General features: G+C 40.2%; 1 pseudogene; it reads right to left on the bottom strand.

Annotated features, from left to right (window-relative positions):
* Positions 1 to 19309: 19309 nt before the first annotated feature.
* LOC116474851 (dynein light chain 1, cytoplasmic-like) lies at positions 19310 to 19573 on the bottom strand (annotated as a pseudogene).
* Between the last annotated feature and the right edge of the window lie 8398 nt (positions 19574 to 27971).

The raw sequence follows: 27971 nt of genomic DNA, 5'->3' as shown, positions 1-27971 counted from the left end.
CAGTTGCTGCAATTGGAGTCACCACTTGGTTAAGCTTATAGTAATCCACTGTCATTCTCCAAGATCCATCTGTCTTCTGCATAGGCCAAATAGGAGAGCTGAATTAGGATGTGGTGTGAATCACCACCCCAGTGTCTTTCAAGACTCTGATAGTGGCGCTAATCTCTGCAATCCCTGCAGGGATGTGATACTGATTTACTATTTTTCTAGGTAGAGGCAGTTCTAATGACTTCCATTTGGGCTTTCTCATTATAATAGCCCTCACCCTACCAGTCAGGGAGCCAATGTGGGGGTTCTGCCAACTACTAAGTATGTCTATGCCAATTATGCATTCTGGCACTAGAGAAATGACCACAGGAGTCAGGGACCCAATGGACCCACTGTATGTTGGACCTGAGCTAAAACTCCATTAATTACTTGACCTCCCTAAGCATCTACTTTAACTGGAGGACCACAATGACATTTTGGGTCCACTGGAATCAACTTCAGCTCAGAGCCAGTGTCCAGAAGTTCCCCAAATGTCTGATCATTTCTCTTTCCCCAGTGCACAGTTACCCTGGCAAAAGGCCGGAGGTCGACTTGGGGAAGGATGGGAGAAAAATTAACAGCATAAGTTGTCAGTAGTGTAGTGGGGTCTTTCCTTAAGGGGACGTGTCCTCCCCTTCATTCAAGGGGCTCTGGGCCTGTAAACTAGCTCAAGTCTGGAAATTGAGAGATCATGATTCTCTGTTTTTATAATTCAAATTAGTCTTCTGTCCATTCCACCTGGAAGTTTTCTGCTTATCTAAATGGAGTAGGAATGCAGTAGGCTTCCTAACAATTTCACTTCTAGGAACACTGTGATTAGCCATTGCCAGAGCTCTACACAAGTCAGACTATTCTAATTTCTGCTTTGCCTCTGCTGTCCATTATAATAGCTATGCCCACCTTGCCTTTGATGGTTAAGTGCCATCACTTGGCCTCTGCCACCTTGGGATCCAATTATTCTCATTGTATTTAAATTTTGTAGTTGATTGACTGCCATTCCCACTGTTAGATCTGCCACACAGAGAAGAGCAATTACAGGAGTCTTCAAAGATGCAGGTGCTGCCCTCACAAATCTATTTTGCAATTCATTGGTCAGGGTATATCTTCTGGACCCTCCCAATTGAAATATATAGGTTTAAAGTGACTCCAGCATCCTAATCTCCCTAAGCCTTTGGATCCCCTCCTCTACATTAAACCAAGGGAGACCAGGCATTTCCAGCTTGCTCACAGTGGACCATCTTTTAATCCATATTTCAGCTAACCAAGCAAATAAACTATTGAACCTTTTTTTAACTCCTCAAGCTGCAACATTAAATGCAGAATCCCTGCTTAGTGGACCCAAATCAATAAATTCAGCCTGATACAACTCTTTTTTTTTCCAACATTATACCACACCGTTACTATCCATTCCCATGCCTGTTCTCCAGATTTCTGTTTACATAAATTACAAAACTCAAGCAGTTCTTTTTGAGTGTTGCCCACCTCCTCCTGGATCACACTCTGAACCTCACCTCTAGAGGCCTGCCAGGACTTTAGTTATAGGTCTAGAGGCAAACAGGAGTATTGAGGGTGGCTCCTGAGGAGAATCAACATTATCTTGCCTGGCAACTGCATCAGGGGAAGCCATCACTGTTGCCTCAGGCAGCATAGGGTTTACCTCCTCAGACAAAGGTGGAAAGACTAATAGCAGCATGGGTTGGGGAGGGGATGTTGCCACTACTGGGGATTTGGCAATTGTTTCTTCTGGCAAAAAAGTTTCATCATAGTTTACAAACTCAGTGTCCCCAGTTTCATCAGGGTCCTTCCACACATCCTCATTCCAAGTTGCAGGGTCCCATTCTTTTCCAATCAATGCCCTCACTTTAATAGTAGACACCTGGCAAGGCTGTGCATGTACCTTTCATTGCAGGTCAGCCACTCTCATGAGAAGAGCTTGTGTCTGTTTTTCCACAATTTCAGCTCTTTCTCTTCAGGAGATAAGACTCGCTCAGGACAATCTTGGCAGACTTGAGGCTCAGTATCTGCTTCTGAAGCCAGGAGTTAGAATCCCTAACTTTGTAATTTTCTTTCATCACTTTGTCCACTGAACTTAGGAGCAACCAACCGACTTCATTATGTTCCTTGGTTCTTCACATATGGTCAGAGGTATTATGTATAGAGTCACTAAACTCCTTGCCTCTCATGAGCAGTGAATCAGGAGTATCAAATGCATGTATTTTGCATAACTCTCTAAAAAGTTCATGCCGAGGACTATCAGTGTACTCCATAGTTTTAGAAGTAGAGTCCTTAGCATTTTGGGGTTTAATCATATTAAGCAGTGAACTCCATAAATCCCAAAACCATCTTTAATATTCTGTTCCTCTGGAATCACTCCTGGTACCAAAATCTGTATTAGGGTTTTCTAGAGGGATAGAACTAATAGGAGATGTATATGTGTGTGTGTGTGAGTGTGTGTGTGTGTGTATGGGAGTTATTAAGCAGTATTAACTCACCCAATCACAAGGTCCCACAATAGGCCATCTGCAAGCTGAGCAGCAAGGAAGACAGTCTGAATCCCAAAGCTGAAGAAATTGGAGTTCGATGTTTGAGGGCAGGAAGCATCCATCATGGAAAAAAGATGTAGATTGAGAAGTTAAGTCAGCTAGCCTTTTCATGTGCTTCTGCCTGCTTTTGTCCTAGCTGCTCTGGCAGCCGATTAGATTGTGCCCACCCAGATTAAGGGTGGGTCTGCCTTTCCCAGCCCATTGACTTAAATGTTAATCTCCTTTGGCAACACCCTCACAGACACACCCAGGATCAATACTTTGCATCCCTCAGTCCAATCAAGTTGACAGTATTAACCATCACACAGGGTTTCACCATTTGGCCAGGCTGGTCTTGAACTCCTGACCTCAAATGATACACCCACCTAGACCTTTCAAAGTGCTGAGATTATGGGCATGAGCCACCATACCTGGCCAAGAAAAACATTTTTAATGAAGGAGGCTTATTATTGTTTGGCTAGATATATGGTAAGATAGAAGTAATGGTTTCTAGTGATAGTCTTTATTGGTGCTGTCCTTGGTTTTATGAAGGGGATTCTTTTTTATAAGGTTGTTTCTTTGTTTTCTATAGCATGCTTCCTCCCATCACCAGTCCCCTTTCTTCTCCTTTCCTTTTCAGACAAGCCTCCCAGCAGGACCATCCTGGTGCTGCCTTTTACCTTGCAGTAGGAACACTGGAAAACATGACTGGATCCATGGAACCAGGATAATAAAATTTACTGTCTTTTCCCTTCTAGCTGACATGTCATTCTTTCCAAAGATGCCCCTCATATACTACCTGCAATTCACAGGCAAAAACATTTTTTTATATAGCTCACGTTCTACTCTTGCCTTTCTATGTTCTTACATTGCTGAGTTACAATAAAAGTCACAAAGCAAGGGAATACAATATTCATATATGTGCATATTTCCCACTGACTAAATTCTTCAGGCATTCTGTGAGCCTAAGATGAAATGCTGGGTTATTTCATGGTCCTCACACTCTCCTGTGAATTCTTATGGCCCTCTTAAGTATCATCTTTACAGCCTTACCACATTTTCTAATAAACAGAATAGAACAGACACAAATATAAGGTAGAGAACTCTCTTTGGGCACAAATATCTTTAGTGTCTATTGGACTAATCCTCTTGATTACTCATAGTTATAAAAATAAATATACCACTACTTTCTCTGGAGAAGTTTTTCTTAATGTTTTTGAATAGTTCATGGTCTATGACATTTTTATGCAGCTATTTTGAATCGGACACACTTTTTGATAGGGTCCCAAAAACAAACCATTAAACTTTCAGCTTGTTTTCTCTTTTTTTAAACTAATGCAACTGACATCTACTTCATTTTCAATTAATGTGTACAAAGACCTCCTGCAACTCCAGCATTTAATCTTCTACCTCAGGCTAAGAGGTAGACAAGGTTTTGAAAAAAATGTTCAGTAAGGGGCTGAGGATGGAGTGAATTTTGGAAATTTGTATAATAGTCAGGGATGCTGGCTGCACAATTGGTAATAAAATTTTGAAATGACCATTTTGAGGCAGCCAAGTCAAAATGGTGAAGCCAATATGTTCTATTTTACAACTGATGGTTACCAGATGGGAGGTTGTATGGAATCCCTCTCCAGTTAGCACTCCCAAGCCAAAATATAGAATTTGCTTGCAAGAGAGGGGTGCCTCCAACATTACATAGGATTCTTGGCTAGAAAAACTTCTCTAAATAGGGCAAAATAATCTAGCTAGGCTCTGGTGTTTTAAGAATATTTCTTTGGGTAGCTCTGATTTTATTATGAAGATTCTTGTATTAGTCCATTCTCATTATGCTATGAAGAAATACACGAGACCGGGTAATTAATAAAGAAAAGAGGTTTAATTGACTCACAGTTCTGCGTGGCTGGGAAGGATTCAGGAAGCTTACAATCATGGCAGAAGGGGAAGCAAACATGTCCTTCTTCACAAGGTGGTAGGAGAGAGAAGAATGAGAGCTGAGGAAAGGGGGAAACCTTTTATAAAACCATCAGATCTTATGAGAACTTACTATCACAGGAATACCCCTATGATTCAATTATCTCCCACTGGGTCCCTCTCACAACACGTGAGGATTATGGGAATTACCAGTAAAGATGGGGACTCAGTCATACCATATCATTCTGCCTCATCCCCCCACAAATCTCATGTCCTCACATTTCAAAATACAATCATGCCCTTCCAACAGTCCCGCAAAGTCTTAACTCATTCCACTATTAACTCAAAAGTCCAAGTCCAAAATCTCATCTGAGACAAGGCAAGTTCTTTCTGCCTATGAGCCTGTAAAATCAAAAGCAAGTTAGTTACTTCCTAGATACATTGGGGGTACAGGCATTGGGTAAATACACCCATTCCAAAATAGATAAATTGACCAAAACAAAGGGGCTACCAGCCCTATGCAAATCTGAAATCTGATAGGGCCCTCATTAAACCTTAAAGTTCCAAAATGATCTCCATTGATTGCATGTCTCATATCCAGGTCATGCCGATGCCAGAGGTGGGATTCCACAGCCTTGGGCATCTCTGCCCCTGTGGCTTTGCAGGGTACAGCCCCCACCTGGCTCCTTTCATAGGCTGGCATTGAATGTCTGTGGCTTTTCCAGGTGCACAGTGCAAACTGCCAGTGGATCTCCCATTCTGGGATCTGGAAAATGGTGGCCCTCTTCTCATAGCTCCACTAGTCAGTGCCCCAGTGAGGACTCAGTGTGGGGGCTCTGACCCCACATTTCCCTTCCATGTTGCCCCAGCAGAGGTTATCCATGGGAGCTCTGCCATGTAGCAAACTTCTGCATGGACATCCAGACATTTCCATATATCCTCTGAAATCTAGGTGGAGGTTTCCAAACCTTAGTTATTGACTTCTGTGCACCCACAGGCTCAACACCACATGGAATCTGACAAGGTTTTGGGCTTGCACCCTCTGAAGCCATAGCCCGACATGTACCTTGGCTCCTTTTAGCCATGGCTGGAGTGGCAGGCACACAGGGCACCAAATCCCTAGGCTGCACAAAGCAGGGGGTCCCTGGGACCAGCCCAGGAAACCATTTTTTTCTCATAGGGCTCTGGATGTGTGATGGGAGGGACTTACATGAAGGTCTCTGACACTCTGACATGTCCTGGATACAGTTTCCCCATTGACTTGATGATTAATATTGGGCTCCTGTTACTTCTGCAAATGTATGCAGTGGGCTTGAATTTCTCCTCAGGAAATGGGGTTTTCTTTTATTTTTTTATTATTATACTTCAAGTTTAGGGTACATGTGCACAATGTGCAGGTTTGTTACATATGTATCCATGTGCCATGTTGATTTCCTGCACCCATTAACTCGTCATTTAGCATTAGGTATATCTCCTAATGCTATCCCTCCCCCCTCCCCCCACCCCACAACAGTCCCCGGAGTGTGATGTTCCCCTTCCTGTGTCCATGAGTTCTTATTGTTCAATTCCCACCTATGAGTGAGAACATGCAGTGTTTGGTTTTTTGTCCTTGCGATAGTTTACTGAGAATGATGTTTTCCAGTTTCACCCATGTCCTGACAAAGGACATGAACTCATCATTTTTTATGGCTGCATAGTATTCCATGGTGTATATGTGCCACATTTTCTTAATCCAGTCTATCGTTGTTGGACATTTGGGTTGGTTCCAAGTCTTTGCTATTGTGAATAGTGCCTCAATAAACATACGTGTGCATGTGTCTTTATAGCAGCATGATTAATAGTCCTTTGGGTATATACCCAGTAATGGGATGGCTGGGTCAAATGGTATTTCTAGTTCTAGATCCCTGAGGAATTGCCACACTGACTTCCACAATGGCTGAACTAGTTCACAGTCCCACCAACAGTGTAAAAGTATTCCTATTTCTCCACATCCTCTCCAGTACCTGTTGTTTCCTGACTTTTTAATGATCCCATTCTAACTGGTGTGAGATGGTATCTTATTGTGGTTTTGATTTGCATTTCTCTGATGGCCAGTGATGATGAGCATTTTTTCATGTGTTTTTTGGCTGCATAAATGACTTCTTTTGAGAAGTGTCTGTTCATGTCCTTTGCCCACTTTTTATTGGGGTTGCTTGTTTTTTTCTTGTCAATTTGTTTGAGTTCATTGTAGATTCTGGATATTAGCCCTTTGTCAGATGAGTAGGTTGCAAAAATTTTCTCCCATTCTGTAGGTTGCCTGTTCACTCTGATGGTAGTTTCTTTTGCTGTGCAGAAGCTCCTTAGTTTAATTAGATCCCATTTGTCAATTTTGGCTTTTGTTGCCATTGCTTTTGGTGTTTCAGACATGAAGTCCTCGCCCACGCCTATGTCCTGAATGGTATTGCCTAGGTTTTCTTCTAAGGTTTTTATGGTTTTAGGTCTAACATGTAAGTTTTAATTCATCTTGAATTAATTTTTGTATAAGGTGTAAGGAAGGGATCCAGTTTCAGCTTTCTACATATGGCTAGCCAGTTTTCCCAGCACCGTTTATTAAATAGGGAATCCTTTCCCCATTGCTTTTTTTTGTCAGGTTTGTCAAAGATCAGATAGTTGTAGATATGCGGCATCATTTCTGAGGACTCTGTTCTGTTCCATTGATCTATATCTCTGTTTTGTTACCAGTACCATACTGTTTTGGTTACTGTAGGCTTGTAGTATAGTTTGAAGTCAGGTAGCATGATGCCTCCAGCTTTGTTCTTTTGGCTTAGGATTGACTTGGCAATGCTGGCTCTTTTTTGGTTCCATATGAACTTTAAAGTAGTTTTTTCCAATTCTGTGAAGAAAGTCATTGGTAGCTTGATGGGGATGGCATTGAATCTATAAATTACCTTGGGCAGTATGGCCATTTTCACGATATTGATTCTTCCAACCCATGAGCATGGAATGTTCTTCCATTTGTTTGTATCCTCTTTTATTTCATTGAGCAGTGGTTTGTAGTTCTTCTTGAAGAGGTCCTTCACGTCCCTTGTAAGTTGGATTCCTAGGTATTTTATTCTCTTTGAAGCAATTGTGAATGGGAGTTCACTCATAGTTTGGCTCTCTGTTTGTCTGTTATTGCTGTACAAGAATGCTTGTGATTTTTGTACATTGATTTTGTATCCTGAGACTTTGCTGAAGTTGCTTATCAGCTTAAGGAGATTTTGGGCTGAGACAATGGAGTTTTCTAGAGATACAATCATGTCATCTGCAAACAGGGACAATTTGACTTCCTCTTTTCCTAATTGAATACCCTTTATTTCCTTCTCCTGTCTGATTGCCCTGGCCAGAACTTCCAATACTATGTTGAATAGGAGTGGTGAGAGAGGGCATCCCTTTCTTGTGCCAGTTTTCAAAGAGAATGTGTCCAGTTTTTGCCCATTCAGTATGATATTGGCTGTGGGTTTGTCATAGATAGTTCTTATTATTTTGAGATATGTTCCATCAATACCTAATTTATTGGGAGTTTTTAGCATGAAGTGTTGTTGAATTTTGTCAAAGGCCTTTTCTGCATATATTGAGATAATCATGTGGTTTTTGTCTTTGGTTCTGTTTATATGCTCGATTGGATTACATTTATTGATTTGCGTATGTTGAACCAGACTTGCATCCCAGGGATGAAGCCCACTTGATCATGGTGCATAAGCTTTTTGATGTGCTGCTGGATTCAGTTTGCCAGTATTTTATTGAGGATTTTTGCATTAATGCTCATCAAGGATATTGGTCTGATATTCTCTTTTTTGGTTGTGTCTCTGCCAGGCTTTGGTATCAGATGATGCTGGCCTCATAAAATGTGTTAGGGAGGATTCCCTCTTTTTCTATTGATTGGAATAGTTTCAGGAGGAATGGTACCAGTTCCTCCTTGTACCTCTGGTAGAATTCAGCTGTGAATCCCTCGGGTCCTGGACTCTTTTTGGTTCGTAAGCTATTGATTATTGCCACAATTTCAGAACCTGTTATTGGTCTATTCAGAGATTCAACTTCTTCCTGGTTTAGTCTTGGGAGGGTGTATTTGTCAAGGAATTTATCCATTTCTTCTAGATTTTCTAGTTTATTTGCATATAGGTATTTGTAGTATTCTCTGATGGTAGATTGTATTTCTGTGGGATCAGTGGTGATATCCCCTTTATCATTTTTTATTGCATCTATTTGATTCTTCTCTCTTTTCTTCTTTATTAGTCTTGCTAGCGGTCTATCAATTTTGTTGATCTTTTCCAAAAACCAGCTCCTGGATTCATTAATTTTTGAAGGGTTTTTTTGTGTCTCTATGTCCTTCAGTTCTGCTCTGATTTTAGTTATTTCTTGCCTTCTGCTAGCTTTTGAATGTGTTTGCTCTTGCTTTTCTAGTTCTTTTAATCGTGATGTTAGGGTGTCAATTTTGGATCTTTCCTGCTTTCTCTTGTGGGCATTTAGTGCTATAAATTTCCCTCTGCACACTGCTTTGAATGTGTCCCAGAGATTTTGGTATGTTGTGTCTTTGTTCTCGTTGGTTCCAAAGAACATCTTTATTTCTGCCTTCATTTCATTATGTACCCAGTAGTCATTCAGGAGCAGATTGTACAGTTTCCATGTAGTTGAGCGGTTTTGAGTGAGTTTCTCAATCCTGAGTTCTAGTTTGATTGCACTGTGGTCTGAGAGACAGTTTGTTATAATTTCTATTCTTTTACATTTGCTGAGGAGAGCTTTACTTCAACTATGTGGTCAATTTTGGAATAGGCGTGGTGTGGTGCTGAAAAAAATGTATATTCTGTTGATTTCAGGTGGAGAGTTCTGTAGATGTCTATTTGGTCCACTTGGTGCAGAGCTGAGTTCAATTCCTGTGTATCCTTGTTAACTTTCTGCCTCGTTGATCTGTCTAATGTTGACAGTGGGGTGTTAAAATCTCCCATTATTATTGTGTGGGAGTCTAAGTCTCTTTGTAGGTCACCCAGAACTTGCTTTATGAATCTGGATGCTCCTGTGTTGGATGCATATATATTTAGGATAGTTAGCTCTTCTTGTTGAATTGATCCCTTTACCATTATGTAATAGCCTTCTTTGTCTCTTTTGATCTTTGTTGGTTTAAAGTCTATTTTATCAGAGACTAGGATTGCAACCCCTGCCTTTTTTTGTTTTCCATTTGCTTGGTAGATCTTCCTCCATCCCTTTATTTTGAGTCTATGTGTGTCTCTGCATGTGAGATGGGTTTCCTGAATACAGCACACTGATGGGTCTTGACTCCTTATCCAGTTTGCCAGTGTGTGTCTTTTAATTGGAGCATTTAGCCCATTTACATTTAAAATTAATATTGTTATGTGTGAATTTGATCTTGTCATTATGATGTTAGCTGGTTATTTTGCTCGTTAGTTGATGCAGTTTCTTCCTAGCCTTGATGGTCTTTACAATTTGGCATGTTTTTGCAATGGCTGGTACCAGTTGTTCCTTTCCATGTTTAGTGCTTCCTTCAGGAGCTCTTTTAGGGCAGGCCTGGTGGTGACAAAATCTCTCAGCATTTGCTTGTCTGTGAAGTATTTCATTTCTCCTTCACTTATGAAGCTTAGTTTGGCTGGATATAAAATTCTGGGTTGAAAATTCTTTTCTTTAAGATGTTGAATATTGGCCCCCACTCTCTTCTGGCTTGTAGAGTTTCTGCCGAGAGATCCGCTGTTAGTCTGATGGGCTTCCCTTTGTGAGTAACCCAACCTTTCTCTCTGGCTGCCCTTAACATTTTTTCCTTCATTTCAACTTTGGTGAATCTGGCAATTAGGTGTCTTGGAGTTGCCCTTCTCGAGGAGTATCTTTGTGGCGTTCTCTGTATTTCCTGAATCTGAGTGTTGGCCTGCCTTGCTAGATTGGGGAAGTTCTCCTGGATAATATCTTGCAGAGTGTTTTCCAACTTGGTTCCATTCTCCCTGTCACTTTCAGGTACACCAATCAGACGTAGGTTTGGTCTTTTCAATAGTCCCATATTTCTTGGAGGCTTTGTTTGTTTCTTTTTATTCTTTTTTCTCTAAACTTCCCTTCTCACTTCATCTCATTCATTTCATCTTCCATCACTGATACCCTTTCTTCCAGTTGATCGCATTGGCTACTGAAGCTTCTGCATTCTTCACGTAGTTCTCGAAACTTGGATTTCAGCTTCATCACCTCCTTTAAGCACTTCTCTGCATTGGTCATTTTAGTTATACATTCGTCTAATTTTTTTTCAAAGTTTGTAACTTCTTTGCCGTTGGTTTGAATTTCCTCCTGTAGCTCGGAGTGGTTTGATCATCTGACGAATTCTTCTCTCAACTCATCAAAGTCATTCTCCATCCAGCTGTGTTCCATTGCTGGTGAGGAACTGCGTTCCTTTGGAGGAGGATTGGCGCTCTGGTTTTTAGAGTTTCCAGTTTTTCTGCTCTGCTTTCTCCCCATCTTTGTAGTTTTTTCTACTTTTGGTCTTTGATGATGGTGATGTACAGATAGGTTTTTGGTGTGGGTGTCCTTTCTGTTTGTTAGTTTTCCTTCTAACAGACAGGATCCTCAGCTGCAGGTCTGTTGGAGTTTTCTAGAGGTCCACTCCAGAACCTGTCTGGCTGGGTGTCTGCAGCGGTCGCTGCAGAACAGCAGATTTTCGTGAACCGCAAATTCAGCTGTCTGATCATTCCTCTAGAAGTTTTGTCTCAGAGGAGTACCCGGCCGAATGAGGTGTCAGTCTGTCCCTACTGGGGAGTGCCTCCCAGTTAGGCTGCTCGGGGGTCAGGGATCCACTTTAGGAGGCAGTCTACCTGTTCTCAGATCCCCAGCTGCATGCTGAGAGAATCACTACTCTCTTCAAAGCTGTCAGACAGGGACATTTAAGTCTGCAGAGGTTACTGCTGACTTTTTGTTTGTCTGTGCCCTGCTCCCAGAGGTGGAGCCTACAGAGGAATGCAGGCCTCCTTGAGCTGTGGTGGGCTCCACCCAGTTCAAGCTTCCTGGCTGCTTTGTTTACCTAAGCAAGCCTGGGTAATGGCGGGTGCCCCTTCCCCAGCCTCACTGCCACCTTGCAGTTTGATCTGAGACTGTTGTGCTAGCAATGAGTGAGACTCCATGGGCACGGGACCCTCCGAGACAGGTGCAGGACACAATCTCCTGGTGTGCCATTTTCCAAGCCCGTTGGAAAAGCACAGTATTAGGGTGAGAGTGACCCGATTTTCCAGGTGCCATCTGTCACCCCTTTCTTTGACTAGGAAAGGGAACTCCCTGACCCCTTGCACTTTCCGAGTGAGGCAATGCCTCGCCCTGCCTTGGCTTGCACATGGTGTGCTGCACCGACTCTCCTGCACCCACTGTTTGGCACTCCCTAGTGAGATGAACCTGGTACCTCAGATGGAAATGCAGAAATCACCCGTCTTCTGCATCACTCACACTGGGAGCTGTAGATCAGAGCTGTTCCTATTTGGCCGTCTTGGCTCCACACCTGGGGTTTTCTTTTCTATCACATTTTCTGGCTGCAAATTTTCCAAACTTTTATGCCCTGTTTCCTCTTTAACATTTTGCTACTTAGAAATTTCTTCTGCTAGATACCCTAAATCATCTCTCTCAAGTTCAAAGTTCCACAGATCTCTAGGGCAGGGGCAAAATGCCTCCAGTCTCTTTGCATGGCAACAGTGACCTTTACTCCAATTGCCAAAAAGTTCCTCATCTCCTTATGAGACCACCTCAGCCTAGACTTCATTTTCCATATCAATATTAGCAGTTTGGTTGAAGTCTTTCAACAAGTCTCTGGGAAGTTTCAAACTTCCCCACATTTTCCTGTCTTCTTCTGAGCCCCTTATACTGTTTCAGCCTCTGCCTGTTACCCAGTTCCAAAGTTGCTTCCACATTTTCAGGTATCTTTACAGCAGTGCCCCACTCCTGGTACCAATTTACTATATTAATTTGTTAATACGCCACTCTGAAGAAATACCCAAGACTGGGTAATTTATAAAGGAAAGAGATTTAATCAACTCACAGTTCTCCATGGCTGGGAAGGCCTCAGGAAACTTACAGTCATGGCAAAAGTGGAAGCAAATACATCCTTCTTCACAAGGCAGCAGGAGTGAGAAGAATTAGAGATGAGCGAAGGTAGAAGCCCCTTATAAAACAATCAGCTATCATGAGAACTTACTCACTGTCATGAGAATAGCATGGGGGAAATTGCCTCCATGATTCAAATACCTCTCACTGGGTCCCTCTCATGGCACATGGGGATTATGGGAACTACAATTCAAGATGAGATTTTGGTGGGGACACAGCCAAACTATATCAGTACTCATGATGAAACCCAGGTGAAATGGCAAGTGTTTCCCTCATCACCTTACAATGAGTTTAAACAGCTGTTACTCTGGCCCTTAACTCAAACTCTTGAACCTGCAGGTGCTTTTGGTTTACTCTTTCTTAGCACTACTAAATAACTGTTTCTTCTAGGGACTTAGAAATGCTCCTTAATGTTGCTGCAAAACGGGGGATCCAAGAAGCCCAAGCACTTCTAGAGAATGTTATTTGGACTAAAAGCAAGCTCTTGCCAACTGAAAGAACTGGGAGTTCTTATAAACCATAATGTGTGTCCTGCATGCTCTTCCTGGAATACGGGATGTTCTGCTCTCACTTGTCCACTGTGGCCTTGCAATGCTTTGTGGCACTTTCAATGGAAGCTCCTTTTATTTATAGTCTCATATGCTGCTGCAGCATTAATTTGTGGTTAAAATCCTTTAAACGAAGTGTTACTTATATGTTTTCCTGGGATCTGAATTTGGCCTCTTCTGGATAGAGGAGTATTTTATTTGGGTTTCATTACTGCTCACTTAAGCTAAAGTTTCATTCAAGCCAGTGAGCATTCTATAACGTGGCAAGTGGAAAATAAGGAAGAAACCTGTCACACCAGAGATTGGCTTCTTGGATGTGTTAGTTGGCACACCCAGATCCACTGAAACAGCTAAACTCATCATTAGCCTAATCTATGACATGTGACGTTCTGCCTAAAATAAACCTGTTTTCATTTCTCTCCATTTCAATTTTCTGCTCTATTAGGTTTCTATGGTATTTTATTGTACTCACTTTTTGTATTACAAAAAGTCCTTTGTGGGGGTAAAAAAGGCTGTTATTTTTGTACATTGATTTTGTATCCTGAGACTTTGCTGAAGTTGCTAATCAGCTTAAGGAGATTTTGGGCTGAGACAATGGGGTTTTCTAGATATACAATCATGTCATCTGCAAACAGGGACAATTTGACTTCCTCTTTTCCTAATTGAATACGCTTTATTTCCTTCTCCTGCCTGATTGCTCTGGCCAGAAGCATTCTTGTACACCAATCACAGACAAACAGAGAGCCAAATCATGAGTGAACTCCCATTCACAATTGCTTCAAAGAGAATAAAATACCTAGGAATCCAACTTACAAGGGATGTGAAGGACCTCTTCGAGGAGAACTACAAACCACTGCTCAATGAAATAAAAGAGGATACAAACAAATGGAAGAACATTCCATGCTCATGGGTTGGAAGAATCAATATCGTGAAAATGGCCATACTGCCCAAGGTAATTTATAGATTCAATGCCATCCCCATCAAGCTACCAATGACTTTCTTCACAGGATTGGAAAAAACTACTTCAAAGTTCATATGGAACCAAAAAAGAGTCCGCATTGCCAAGTCAATCCTAAGCCAAAAGAACAAAGCTGGAGGCATCACGCTACCTGACTTCAAACTATACTACAAGGCTACAGTAACCAAAACAGCATGGTACTGGTACCACAACAGAGACATAGATCAATGGAGCAGAACAGAGCCCTCAGAAATGATGCCACATATCTACAACTATCTGATCTTTGACAAAGCTGACAAAAAAAAGCAATGGGGAAAGGATTCCCTATTTAATAAATGGTGCTGGGAAAACTGGCTAGCCATATGTAGAAAGCTGAAACTGGATCCCTTCCTTACACCTTATACAAAAATTAATTCAGGATGGATTAAAGACTTAAATGTTAGACCTAAAACCATTAAAATCCTACAAGAAAACCTAAGCAATACCATTCAGGACATAGGTGTGGGCAAGGACTTCATGTCTAAAACACCAAAAAAAAAAATGGCAACAAAAGCCAAAATTGACAAATGGGATCTAATTAAACTAAAGAGCTTTTGCACAGCAAAACTACCATCAGAGTGAACAGGCAACCTACAGAATGGGAGAAAATTTTTGCAACCTACTCATCTGACAAAGGGCTAATATCCAGAATCTACAATGAACTCAAACAAATTGACAAGAAAAAAACAAACAACCCCATCAAAAAGTAGGCACAGGGCATGAACAGACACTTCTCAAAAGAAGACATTTATGCAGCCAAAAAACACATGAAGAAATGCTCATCATCACTGGCCATCAGAGAAATGAAATCAAAACCACAGTGAGATACCATCTCACACCAGTTAGAATGGCCATCATTAAAAAATCAGGAAACAACAGGTGCTGGAGAGGATGTGGAGAAATAGGAACACTTTTACACTGTTGGTGGGACTGTAAACTAGTTCAACCATTGTGGAAGTCAGTGTGGCGATTCCTCAGGGATCCAGAACTTGAAATACCATTTGACTCAGCCATCCCATTACTGGGTATACACCCAAAGGACTATAAATCATGCTGCTATAAAGACACATGCACACGTATGTTTATTGCAGCACTATTCACAATAGCAAAGAGTTGGAACCAACCCAAATGTCCAACAATGATAGACTGGATTAAGAAAATGTGGCACATATACACCATGGAATACTATGCAGTCATAAAAAACGATGAGTTCATGTCGTTTGTAGGGACATGGATGAAACTGGAAAACATCATTCTCAGTAAACTATCGCAAGGAAAAAAAACCAAACACCGCATGTTCTCACTTATAGGTGGGAATTGAACAATGAGAACTCATGGACACAGGAAGGGGAACATCACACTCCGGGGACTGTTGTGGGGTGGGGGGAGGGGGGAGGGACAGCATTAGGAGATATACCTAATGCTAAATGACGAGTTAATCGGTGCAGGAAATCAACATGGCACATGGATACATATGTAACAAACCTGCACATTGTGCACATGTACCCTAAAACCTAAAGTATAATAATAAAAATAAAAATTTAAAAAAAGGCTATTATTGTGGTCAATGAAAGGGAAAAGGACAAAGTATAAGACCTAACATTTATTGACCGTCTGCCACATGCAAGATATTTTCTTAGCTGTTTAACATATATATATATATATATATATATATATATTTGAGACTGAGTTTCGCTCTTGTTGCTCAGGCTGGAGGACAATGGCATGATCTCTACTCATTGCAACCTCAGCCTCTCAGGTTCAGGATATTATCCTGCCTCAGCCTCCTGAGTAGCTGGGATTACAGGTGTGCACCACCATATCCGGCTAGTTTTTTCATTTTTTAGTAGAGACGGGGTTTCACCGTGTGGGTCAGGCTGGTCTTGAACTCCTGACCTCAGGTGATCTACCTGCCCTGGCCTTCCAAAATGCTAGGATTACAGGAGTGAGCCACCATGCCCGGCCTGTTTAACAAATATTTCAACATTCACTAGTTATAAAAGTCTTATAAGGTGGATCTTATAACTCCCATTTTACAGAGTGAAAACAGGTGTAGAGAAGTTGTGATATGTGCAAAGTCACAGAGTGAGTGATAGAGTGGGGTTTTTAGTGCTGGCAGTCTGATTCTAGAGTCGACATTCTTAACCAATTCTACCAACATTACTCTCCCAAGTCATTAACATCTCTTGCCTAACAACATAGATGTTCTAAGAACATATAACTGGGTTTATTACTGGCATATGGTGAACACTTATCTTAGCCAATAACTCAGCCCCATTTTCTGACTATGATTTTTTTAAGGACAAACCACATAGTCCTATTCTTCAAAAGTGGTATTTTTAACCTTAAATATAATTAGCTGTATTTATCTCATTTAGATTATAGCACAATTGTCTCCTTGGAATACACATGCTGAAACACAAAGTGAGGGTGACAAAAGTGTCCAACTGGAATTCAATATGATGATTAAGCTGTGTTTAAAATATTTGTTTCCCCTTTGATTGCCTTGTTTACACTGTATACATATGGAATTGACTGTGAGCCTTCGGCAATCTTCTCTTTGTCCAACGTGAACACATAAACCTTTAAGGATGTACATGAAATGGTCACGTGCAATTTTAAATTCTTTAATGTAGAAAATCCCAAATTCATAAACTAAATTCTTCACGTGAGCCTTTGGTAATAGTATTTTTATCTTCTCTAGAAGCACTTTACTTACTTACATTTTTCCCAGAGAAACCAGTCTTCATTTCAGTTTACGTTGTTCAAGATACAACTCTGGAAATTTTATTCTGTGCCACAAACACTTACATAATACTAGGACAATAATTTCAATCATCGTGTTAATGTGCATTTTTTTAACCTTCACAGTAATATCCACTTAACTATCTTGCAATTTAAATGCTTGTTTTCAGTAACATCCCAAACTTACAAGTATGAAAATATACTATAGGAATATGATCACTAAATAGTGTTTTTTTATTTTGAAAAATTCCTTTAGGTGTCTTCTATAAACATCTCCAACTAACATTGATGTAGCTTGTTTTAGGGTTCTAATGTCTTCTAACAGTTCTTTGTTGTTGAAATAAAGTAATAGAGTAGTTGAAAAAGCATAACAACAATTAGAAAGACTTTGTAAAGCCTCACATATAAAACCCCTTCACTTTTAACTTTGATAATACTTGGGTGTAAGATCGGGAATAACCTACCAGTCCATTAGGGTTGAAAAATAATGCTTCATGCAAAACCAGAGAATTGATGGATGAGGATTCCCCTTAATCCAAAGCTCTGCTTCTACTTCCTTTGCTGTATCTGGGCAAAAATTCAGGGGAAAAGCAAGACATAAGAAAGAAATTGGATCATAAAGAGAGTGAGAGTATGAGAGAATGAGAATGGATTTGCACGTGTTTGGCTGGTTCAGATATCCCAGGTTCTGCTTTCTTTCTTCCTTCCTCTGTGCTCCTTCTGGGCCACAGTGGTTGAGAACTTCTGCACTCTTGTAGATGCCCCAGATTTCCTATTTAGCTGTTCTGATGTCTTGATCCTTTTTCTCAAGGTCTGCCTTAATGTTAACATAAAAAAATTTTACATTAAATATGACATATTTACAATACGCATATCTTAAATCTACAACTAAATGAATTTTACATATATATTACCCATGTAACTACTGCTCAGATGAAGATGCAGATTTACAATATTCCTTCCAAGTCAATACTCCCAGGTAACTGCTATCCTGATATCTATTCCTACAGATTAGTTTGTCCCACTTGTGAGTACCATCATATTTGTTTGTAAATTTGGTTGTAAATATTATACTGTACATTCTTTTGTATCTAGATTCTTTCACTCATGGTCATTTGTGAGATTTATCCTTGTTGTTGCCTGCTGCTGGGATGAGTTCATTCTCATTTGTATAGTATTCTGTTGTATGATTACACCACAATTTATCTTTCTACTTTTGATTGGCATTTATATTACTTCTAGTTTCTGGCTATTAGTAAAAAAAAGTACCTATGAACATTATTGTTCATGTATTTTGATAGATATACTCATATCTTTTGAATATAGACCCAAGAATGGAAATGCTGGATTATAGGGTATTCATATCTTTACCTTTGGTTAGGTCTGCCAAACATTTTTCCAAAGGGGTTTTGTCATTTTACACTCCCACCACCAATTTATGAGAATTCCAGTTGCTCCACATTCTTGCCAACACTTGGTTTTGTCAGTCTTTAAATTTAAGCCATTCTAGTCAGTGAAGAGTGGTATCTTATCATAGAAATTTGAATTTCTCTGGCAAGTAATAATGGGAAGCACATCTGTTTGGAGTCATTTGAGAAAGGGAGTTGGGTACACAGTACAGCATGTACTGCACTTAAGACTTCCAAAAAGAGGCTGCCTGATTTCTTGGAGGTGAACTTTCTGGTGTGGCCACATTCTCAGTGACTTGAGATAGACTAATGTTCAAACCTAAATTGTAAATAGATGGCTTTTAATGATCTGACCAGAACTAGGGTTTTAATTGTAGGTTGTTACCCTGTGATTTTCTTGTATAAGAGACATAAACTTAGCCAGGAACTCATAGCTCTTTGAATTTAAATAGGATAATTTTCTTATAATCATGCTTTATTACAAATAATCTTCTAGGCCACAGTCTATACAACCTTGCCCTAGTAAGCAATATCAAATTATGCTACATATATGTTATTGGTAAAATCCATTTGAATTGTGATTCAAATATGGCAATATTTTTATTATTACTACAAGCTGTTATTTGGCATGTGATAAAACAGAGTTAAACTGTTGGTGAACGGCTTACACAAGTTACCCCATGACAGTATATTATCTGAATTAACTTTTCGGATTCTTAGCCCAGTGCCCAAACTTACTACAAGAAAGTACTGATGCAGTGTTTTACATTTTTTTCTTTCATATCTGTAACAGATTTATTTTTTAAAGTAATGGATTTTGAGGGAAAGAAACATGGGACAGAAGTATGGAATACAAATATTAAGTGTGTTGCTAATTATCTTATAACCACAATAAACTAATACAGAGAATGCCCTGTACAAAACACAATAAAGCTTCAAAGATTGAAGCGTTCCTTAGCAAGGCTGAAAATTTTAGTCTCTGGTATTTGTAATTTAGGCTGCAGTCCTCATTTCTGAATGAGTCACTCTGTGTGTGTGGCATATTCTATGCCTTTAACCAGATTTGAACAGAAGAATGCCCATTTAGCCCAGGTAGAAGTAGATGTAGGGTTTGGTTTCATGTGTCAGGCAACTACCAAAGTTCCACCCCATGAAGCAGTGTCGGGTGAGATTGTACTTCTTGTCAAACTGCTTCTTGATGTGGGCTGAAATAGTCTTTTTTATGTTCTCCAATGCCTGCATAGCTCATACCACTAAGCCCTGCTGCATCTCTTCCAATGTAACTGCATTTTTTATCACAGCCTTTCAATTTCACATGGTTACTGTGGAGCAGAGGCTGGCCAACTGGAGTAGTCTCCTTGGGGAGGTGCTAACATGGCTCAGGCTCTGTGGGAGCTATGGTCACTACTGGAGCCATGGTACATCTAACACATTTTATATTCTTAATGAGACTCTGTATCTAGTCATGTTCTTTCTGTGCCTAAGAAAGCATAGAAAGTCCTTCTCGTGCTCTTTCCCCACCTCAATTTTCTCAAGGAAGCAGGAGAGCACATTTGCATATACCAGCATTGGAACCATTATACCAGTTTACTTATCTTGAACGAGTGGCTTAACCTTTCAGAGCTCCAGTTTCCCCAGTTGTGCAATAACTACTACCTCATAGTGTTGGTTTGAGGATGGAATAGCTAATGTTTAAAAAACGCATAGCACAATCCTTCACATGAGGTAATGAAACTGAAGGTAGTTATGTTAAAGTTGTCAGGCACGAGAAAACGAGAAAATAATCACTTTCTGTCAGAGGCGGACTTACAGTGAACCAAATGCAGTTTAAATTTTAATGAAGTTTAAGGGCCCCTTGCAAGTAAGTATACTCAAAATAAGATATTGTAACTACAATTGGCTAGGATGACTCTTCTCATTTTGATTTCATCTCCATCATATTTGCCTTTGTTTCAACTGGTATTGGAGGGCTGTAGGCATTCTTGGCTTTCAGTTGTGGGAAAGTTGAGTTGGGAATATGTTTAGTTTGGGCTTATGAGATATATTTGACTCACATTTCTATACATAGTTGGGTTACTTCTAGCTGTCTTGGTGTTGGAATGGCTTCTAGAAAACCTCTGACTGCCCACTGTGCTATGTGCAGATGCAAAGGCCAGAGGTGTGGCCAAATGGTTGGATGTGTGCACAGTATCCAGCTTCAGAAGAATGTGAGTGGTAGAGGAGGAAATGGTTTGATATGTTCCTTAGATGCACTTAGTGGAAAATTCTTCTCAACCTTAGAGCTCACATGTGAAAGAAACTTGGATGGAAGTGTTTCTAATATTTGACCACAATCCTAAAACTTTATGTAAAGTTACCAATAATCTGTTGTGAAACCAAAAGACACTTTATTCTAAACTATTGATAAAATAAATTTTAACACATTGATAAAATGAATCTGTTTTAAACTATTGATAAAATAAATTTCAAAGATGCACTGAAGTCCTATTCTGTAATAGATATTATGAAATAATTATCATCCATAAAGGTGCTCAAAGAGCATGAAGTCCAAAACATAGGAAAAAGAGACTACTAGAAGTATGTCAGGACATTAATCAATAAAATTATATTATTTTTCTGGCCTTTTGGTTTTTGTAGTATTTATCAGTTTTTAATGTATTCGTTGTGTTTTTTTTTTCCTCATCCCTAATACTTTTGTCAGTTTAGATTCACAAGTTTGCATTTTTTTTTTCTTAAGGAAATTTTCAGATTGTGAAAGCTTCTGGCCACACACTACCTGAATCCACCCTTGTTTGTGATCATATACCCTGTTGCCAGTGACCCAGAAGGACCTTGTAGACACATCTTTCAGTTTGTGGTTATCTTTGGCTGTAATTTCTGATGTACCATGAAATCGAGAAACCTGAATTACATAATATTTGCAGGGACAGGAATTTTTTTTTAAATTTCATTCTGATTCCACATTGCTTCACTTCTTTTAGGCAAGCCAAATATGTATTGCCTTTGCATTACTGAAGGAGAAAATGGGGGTTCTTTGTCCTCTTTTGTTCCAGGGTAATTACATAAAAGAAGCTGACTCTATAGATTCCTGACCATGTGTAATGAGATGACAAACTGTACATCAGGTAGAGGGACTATTCCCCAGAAGTAAATTGCTAGAAACAACAACTGTGTAATCATTGTTACTTTATAGATAAAGAAACTGAGATCTAGCTGATTTATCAAGGACACAGTGATTGGAATTAAGTCCAACTCTGGATTAACTCAGTTCTACAACTTGCTGCTGCCTTGCTAAGTGATTCACTTCAATGATTCACTTCAAAAACATGAAAGAAGAAAGATTTACCTTGAATGTACTTGGATATTGATGTTTCCTTGGCAACAGATTCTAAATTAAAAGCAAAATAGTGATTGAACATATGCAGTTTTGTTAAAAAATTGTGGGCTCTGAAGAAGCAGCCTCAGAAATTCTTCATTCTTTGTTAATTGAAAAGAAAAGTTTTATTCTTGGATACTGCCATGTAGCAGTTATTTTAGAAAAATCTATTTTCTAGGCAGGAAAACAGGAGGCCATTCCCCTTTTCCTCTGAATCTCCCTCTGCTTTGGCCTTTTTTACTTTCTTGTAGTAAATCAGAGTCACGTGTATAATCAGCACTTAACACCCACCTCACTGAGATCTAATCAACAGTACCTGTCTATAATTGAAGGGATTAGACATAATTTAGTTGCAATTAAATGCAGCCTAGTATGAACATAAGGTAAATTATTAATAGAATATCCATTTTTTTGTCTTGATACTTTAAATTCCTTGGTTAGTCCAAATCATTCCAGTGCTACATTCCTTGTATAGCTTTTCTTTTAAAAAGAGATGCTTTTATGGAAATGCTGTGGTTTTGTGTCATCTATTTCCTTTGAGGGATGCTATAAAATAGAACCCCTTTAAACTGTAGGGATATTGTTTGTTCTAGCATTGCTAATCACAGTGTGGTTCAGGCCAGAAATTTTGGGGTCACCTGGTAGCTGGTTAGAAATGCAGAATCTCAAATCCCACCTCAGAGCTAGTGAATCAGAATCTTCATTGTAAGATCCCAGGTGGTTTATATGTGCAATGGAGTTTGAGATGCACTGTTCTACATTGCTTGGTCTATTTTCTTGAGGACTTGCAGGATAATTTACTTCAGAAATAACCTAATGGTTAAGTTCCTCGGCTTGAGGTAGGCAGAAAGTTTGCTTGATTTGGAGGGTGCTTGCCCCAATTACTGATTTTGTGTTGTATCCATCCGTTTTCATGCTACTGATAAAGACATACCCGAGACTAGAAAGAAAAAAGAGGTTAAATTGGACTTACAGTTCCACATGGCTGGGGAGGTCTCAGGATCATGGTGGGCAGTGAAAGGCACTTCTTACATGGCAGTGGTAAGAGAAAGCAAGGAAGATGTACAAGTGAAAACCCCGATAAAACCATCAGATCTCATGAGACTTATTCACTTCCCTGAGAACAGTGTAGGGGAAACTTCCCCATGATTCAAGTTATCTCCCGACAGGTCCCTCCCACAACATGTGGGAATTGTGGGAGTACAATTCAGATGAGATTTGGGTGGGGACATAGCCAAACTGTATCATCTCATCCTTGGCCCCTCCAAATCTCATGTCCTCATTATTTCAAAACCAATCATGCCTTCCCAACAGTTCCTCAAAGTCTTAACTCATTTCAGCATTAACCCAAAAGTCCACAGTCCAAAGTTTCATCTAAGACAAGGAAAATCCCTTCCTATGAGCCTGTAAAATCAAAAGCAAGCTAGTTAATTCCTAGTTACAATGGGGGTACAAGTATTGGGTAAATACAGCCATTCCAAATGGGAGAAATTGGCCAAAGGAGTTACAGGGTCCATGCAAGTCCAAAATCCAATGGGGCAGTCAAATTTTAAAGCTCCAAAATGGTCTCCTTTGACTCCAGGTCTCACATCCAGGTCACGCTGATGCAAGATATGAGTTCCCATGTTCTTGGGCAGCTCCATCCTGTGGTTTTACAGGGTACAGCCTCCTTCCCAGCTGCTTTCGCAGGCTGGCATTGAGTGCTTGCATCTTTTCCAGGGGCATGGTGCAAGCTGTTGGTGGATCTACCATTCTGGGTTCTGCAGGACGGTGGTCCTCTTCTCACTGCTCCACTAGGCAGTGCCCCAGTAGGGTCTCTGTGTGGGGGCTCTAACCCAACATTTCCCTTCCTCACTGCCCTAGCAAAGGTTCTCCATAAGTGCCCCACCCCTGCAGCAAACTTCTGCCTGGGCATCCAGGCATTTCCATACATCTTCTGAAATCTAATTGGAGGTTCCGAAACCCTAATTCTTGACTTCTCTGCACTGGCAGGCTCAACACCTCGTGGAAGCTGCCAAGGCTTGGGGCTTGCACCCTCTGAAGCCATGGCCCTAGCTCTACATTGGCCCCTTTCAGCCATCATTGGAGCAGCTGGGATGCAGGGCACCAAGTCTCTAGGCTGCACACAGCATGAGGACCCTGGGACTGGCCCATGAAATCATTTTCTCCTGGGCCTCCAGGCCTGTGAGGAGATGGGCTGCCATCAAGTCCTCTGACATGCCCTGGAGACATTTTCCCAGTTGTCTTGGGTATTAACATTTGGCTCCTTGTTACTTACGCAAATTTCTGCAGCCTGCTTAAATTTCTTCTCAGAAAATGGGTTTTTCTTTTCTATCACATTGTCAGGCTGCAAATTTTCCAAACTTTTTTGCTCTGCTTCCTTTATAAAACTGAATGCCTTTAACAGTGCCCAAGTCACGTCTTGAATGCTTTGCTGCTTAAAATTTCTTCTGCCAGAAACCCTAAATCATTTCTCTCAAGGTCAAAGTTCCACAAATCTCTAGGGCAGGGGCAAAATACCACCAGTCTCTTTGCTAAAACATAATAAGTCACCTTTACTCCAGTGTCCAACAAGTTCCTCATCTCCATCTGAGACCATCTCAGCCTGGACCTTATTGTTCTTATTGCTATCAGGGTTTTGGTCAAAGCCATTCAATAAATCTCTAGGAAGTTCCAAACTTTCCCACATTTTCCTGTCTTTTTCTGAGCCCTCCAAACTGTTCCAGCCTCTGCCTGTTACCCAGTTCCAAAGTTGATTCCACATTTTTGGGTATTTTTCAGCAATGCCCCACACTACTGGTACCAATTAATTGTATTAGTCTGTTCTCATGCTGCGGATGAAGACATACCCGAGACTGGGAAAAAAAGAGGTTTAATTGGACTTACAGTTCCACATGGCTGGGGAGGCTTCAGAATTATGGAGGGAGGTGAAAGCACTTCTTACATGGTGGTAGTAAGAGAAAATGAGGAAGATGCAAAGGTGAAAACCCCTGATAAAACCATCAGATCTCTTGAGACTTATTCATGACCATGAGAACAGTATGGGGGAAAGTGCCTCCATGATTCAAATTATCTCCCACTGGATTCCTCCCACAACATGTGGGAATTATGGGAGTAAAATTGAAGATGAGATTTGGGTGGGGCCACAGCCAAACCATATTATGTGTCTTTGGGAAATCTATTTAACTTCTCTAACTCCCAATTTTCTTCTCTGTACAATGAAGACCATAATATGATCTACCTCATAGGGTTATTGTGGTCATCAAATGAGAAAATACATGTAAATTAATCAAGCCCCAGTATTTGCATATAAGAACCAATAATAGCTATTATTATTGTTATTACTACTATAATAAATTATTATTTTCTTCATTGAATGGTTTTGTCTTATCAAATAATATAACTGATTATTTTTGGGGGGAGCAGGGTAATGACTGCTAGGAAGCATAGAGACAAATTTATACCCCTTTCCAGACAGTATTTGACATTTTAACTGACCTTACTCCAGCTTCATCTTATTTTATTTATTTATTTATTTATTTATTTATTTATTTATTTATTTATTTAACTGAGACAGAGTCTCACTCTGCTGCCCAGGCTGGAGTGGCGCCATCTTGGCTCACTGCAACCTCTGCCTCCTGGGTTCAAATGATTCTCCTGCCTCAGCCTCTTGAGTAGCTTGGATTACAGGCACATGCCACCACACATGGCTAATTTTTATATTTTTAGTAGAGATGGGATTTCACCATGTTGGCCAGGCTCGTCTTGAACTCCTGACCTCAGGTGATCTGCCTGCCTTGGCCTCCTAAAGTGCTGGGATTATAGGCATGAGCTACTGTGCCTGGCCCATCTTGTTATTATCTTTTTTAGGGACAGAGTCTCACTCATTCTCCCACTCTGGAGGGCAGTGGTGTGTCCATACCTCACTCTAACCTCAAACTCATAGGCTCAAGTGATCCTCCTACCTCAGCCTTCGGAGTAGCTGGGGCTACAGGCAGGCACCACCACCTTGGCCTCCTAAAGTGCTGGGATATCTTATTTATATTTATATTTCTTCACCTCAATTTTCTTATATTTTTATATTTTATGTTTACCATTGTATCTTTGTAAGCTACTTCAAAATCATTTTATATTGAGTATGATGTAACAATAAATTAGTAATCACAATTACAAGTTTGTTACTCCATAACTTTTGGTCCAAATTACGTTGACAGCCTTTTCCTATTTTTCTTTCTACCAACCCCTTGGTAGAGTCATATTGGTCAATCTCATAACCCTTGTAAGGTAGGGGCACTTAAGACAATTTTTAAAGAAATGCTGTTTTCCTCACATTGCCTTCTTTTTTTTTTATCATTATATCCTAAGCATAATATGCTACACATAATAGATGCATAATACATTTCTTGAATGGGTATGTAAAAATTTATATCATATCCATTTACATCTCTTCATGCTCGCTGTTAAATTCAAACCTGAAATGAGCTTTCTTTATCCTTTTGATTTGTCCAGTAAAGAGACCCAGATCAAGTGACACCCTCCACTTGAAGACTTTCTTGACCCTTGTTCCAGACAGGGGGCTCCCTTCTCCAAGAACTACGGAATTCACTACGTGTCTTACTCAGGTGGCACTTGACATTTCTCTTTATGTTGGTAGCTATCCTTGATTAAAAAGCACAAGATTTGGAATCAAGAAGTTATTGGTCCAATACTATTTGGATTACTTACCGGCTGTGTGACTACAGAAACTTTCTTACCTTCTCTAGGGCTGTTGCCTCTTCTGTAAAATGGGGAAACTGAGTGTTGTATTGCTAGCATAGATAACATATGTGGATGTTTAGCATATTATAGTTGATAACTGTGCCTTTTTTTCCAAATCAGATTCAGTAACCGTCTCCTGTAGAATCAGCAGGGAATTATGACAGGGTTATGAATGAAGTCCTGTTCCTATCATTCTCAAGGACTGTTTTTGCCTCTGGACTCCCCTGACTGACGGAGCTGCAGGGGTTGTGTCTATTGATGATTTGTGGTGAATGTAGCTGTGATTAAATATTGTCTAGATTTCATGACTTGTCATGATGGCAGAGGAGGAAGGTAAGAAATATTTACTGTTACCCAGGGAACATTGCACAACACAGTTTCAAACTCTTCTTGGATTCCCTTTCGTTGTTTTTATTTCCCCTCTTTTTATTTTATAGCATTATTTCTCTTTCTTACATTTCTCTTCCAAAGAATACATTTTAGAGACCAGAATTAATTTATTTTTAAGGGAGTTCTGTTGATTTTTTTTCACTTTCAGACATTTAAAAAATAACCTCCAACCTCTTTGTTGCTGTATACAGGGGCATATTTTCAAGGTCTTGAATTGCAAAATGCCTGAGAGTCAAACAGAAACATCTTTGAGTGTCAGAATTCTGAAAAAGTGATTAATGAAGCCAATTCTCTCATGAAAGATGATACAAAGTTATCACATGAGATACTTTTCCTATTCACTAAATAACTGGAAATAACAAGATAACTGGAAAGTTAATCTGTATTTTCAGAAAAATTTTCTTATGAGTATATACTCAATAAAAGAAGAGTGTTTTGAACAACAAGGAGGCTGGTCCATCAGAGAAGTATGCTTATTTTACATCTGATATGGGTGGGTCTCTACTTATTCTAGTTCTTTCTCCATATGTTAGTTGGGGAAACCTTTGAGATTAAATCTGATCATCTTGCTTTCTGCCTGAAATCCCACTGACTCCTTATTGCCCACAACATTAAATCTGGGATAAAAGGCCTTGCTTGATATGGCCCCAAATAATCTCCCGCCTCAGCTTCTGCCCCTGCAGCATGGGTTCCAGGAGCTCCAGTTGCACTGCCCACAGGTGATGCCCTTTCACCGCGGGTTCTTTCCAGAGGTCTTTCCCTCTGCCTGCTCACCATCAAGAACCAGCCCAAATGGCCTTCCTCTCTAAAGCCTCACTGGACTCCCCCAAGCTTAAGCAATTATTTTTTTCTTTGGGGTCCCATGACAATATATATATAACTTTGTAAGGCACTTACTATTCTGGCTAGTTATATTTCCATTTATAAATGGCTTTGTTTATTTGGTTTTTAGAGATACAGTCTCAGTTTGTTGTCCAGGCTGGAGTGCAGTGGCACAATCATAGCTCACTGCAGTCTCAAACTCTGGGGCTCAAGAAATCCTCCTGCTCCGGCCTCCCAAAGTGCTGGAACTTCAGGTGTGAGCTACTGTGCCTGAATGCTTTTATAAATTTCTTATTAGCTTATAAGTGATTTGAAGATAGGTACATTGCTTCTATCTTGTTTGTATCACAGGTAACTTGTAGTACAATG

Source organism: Hylobates moloch, unplaced genomic scaffold (assembly GCF_009828535.3).
Source record: "Hylobates moloch isolate HMO894 unplaced genomic scaffold, HMol_V3 SCAFFOLD_2, whole genome shotgun sequence".
NCBI lineage: Eukaryota > Metazoa > Chordata > Mammalia > Primates > Hylobatidae > Hylobates > Hylobates moloch.
This window is presented reverse-complemented; position numbering and strand designations above follow the sequence as displayed.